Source organism: Crocuta crocuta, unplaced genomic scaffold (assembly GCF_008692635.1).
Source record: "Crocuta crocuta isolate KB4526 unplaced genomic scaffold, BGI_CrCroc_1.0 scaffold224, whole genome shotgun sequence".
Classification (NCBI taxonomy): Eukaryota; Metazoa; Chordata; class Mammalia; order Carnivora; family Hyaenidae; genus Crocuta; species Crocuta crocuta.
In genome coordinates this window covers 2,841,209-2,842,936 of record NW_027529545.1, presented here as the reverse complement: position 1 = coordinate 2,842,936, position 1,728 = coordinate 2,841,209, and positions in this window count along the sequence as shown.

Here is a 1,728-nt window from a genome sequence, read left to right as displayed (position 1 = left end):
TATGTAGGTTCAATATAGAAAAATGGAAATGTTTAGAAATACATAAAAAGCAAAATCTCTCATGGATCCTTCTTATTCAGGATAACCACAAAGATATTTTGGTGGCTTTCCTTCGAGTCATTTTGGAATTAGTTCTTTCCAAGTCTATCTTCTTCCCTAGATTTTATTTATCTTCCCAAAGCCTAACAGTTAGCCAGTATTCCTTAATTTTTTTGATTTAATGAATCAATTGAGTTTGCAAGGCAAAATAGTTTCAATTCCAAGGAATTTCTATAATTTATAGGAATAACAGGCAACATGATTAAAAACAGCTGCTCCAAGTCAAGAACCAACCTTACTTTGGGGGAATAATCACACACTTAATTTGGAAGAATTGGCCACTGAAGATAAAGACTGTAAAGATTTTGGGGGGAGGGAGGGCAGGGAGGGTTAGGGAGGCCATTATATTTCCATAAGAAAAGCCAGGCCCCAGAATTCAGAGCCTCTGGGCTTTCAGAAAGGAGATGGCATTCCTTGAATAAACAAAATTCAAACTCCAGCAGACACAGCTCTTTTCAAGGAGTTTGCATTTCTTNTGGCATTCTTTGAATAATCAAACTTCAAACTCCAGCAGACACAGCTCTTTTCAAGGAGTTTGCATTTCTTAAAAAACAGCTTAATGTATTTTAATTGCAAACTTACAGTAACAGCACAGAAGACGGACAACATTAAAAACAGTGTGCTTGCCTGTGGGACAGCCCAGTCAGAAAAGTATAGTGAATGGATGGGATCTACTGTGTGATNGTGGAGCGCCTGGGTGGTTCAGTCGGTTAAGCGTCAGACTCTGGATTTGGGTTCAGGCCATGATCTCACAGTTCTTGGGTTCAAGCCCTAGTAGGGTTCTGCGCTGACAGTGCGGAGCCTTCCTGGGATTCTCTCTCCCTCTCTCTCTGCCCCTCCCCTGCACGCTCTCTCTCAAAATAAACAAACATTAAAAAAAAACAAACAACTTCCAAATGCTTGCATTGTCTGGAGAAATGTAACAGGCTTATTTATAATTGTTATAAAAGCTAAATGGCTAAAGCACGTTCAGTTGAAGCGCTTTGACTTGCATTAATGCTTTAGGCCCCTGCATGTATATTAAAAGTTCACACACACCAAATAAAAGTAAAACATTTAAAAATAAATACTAAGTAAAAGTTAAAATTCACACACAAATGAAAATGGAAAGACTACCAACACCTGATTTCCGTCCCCTGTTTTCCTACTTGCAGTCATAAACGCAGGTCCCTTTTGACCCCATGGGGGGACAAATAACATTCGGAACAACCAATCACAAAAACAAGGGAAGTTTTGAGGAGTGAAATGTTTTCCATCAGAGCGGATGCTTAGGCATGTTCTCTGCGGAAGCGGCGTGCTCACTGGCTGTCTCTGGGCACAACTGTTACACGTTAGGGATGGACAGGGAGGCACAGCACGTTGGCTCGTGCCCTCAAAGAGGCCCCCCAGCGGCCCCCCAGAGAGCCCTCGCTTGCATCCTGCGTGGGACCGATGGCCGCGCTCTGGACGCGCAGATCTGTCTTGAAGTCCGGAGCCATTTCTCCCACCGGACGCTGGAAAGGAAGTTTGCCAACCAGAAGGTCAGTGGATTTCCGATGGTGTCACGCTTCAAGGAGCGCACAGCACCAGGCCCGTCGCAATGAGCTCTCTCTGCCCTTCCAGGAGAGGGCGCACTCTTGCGAGTGGCTT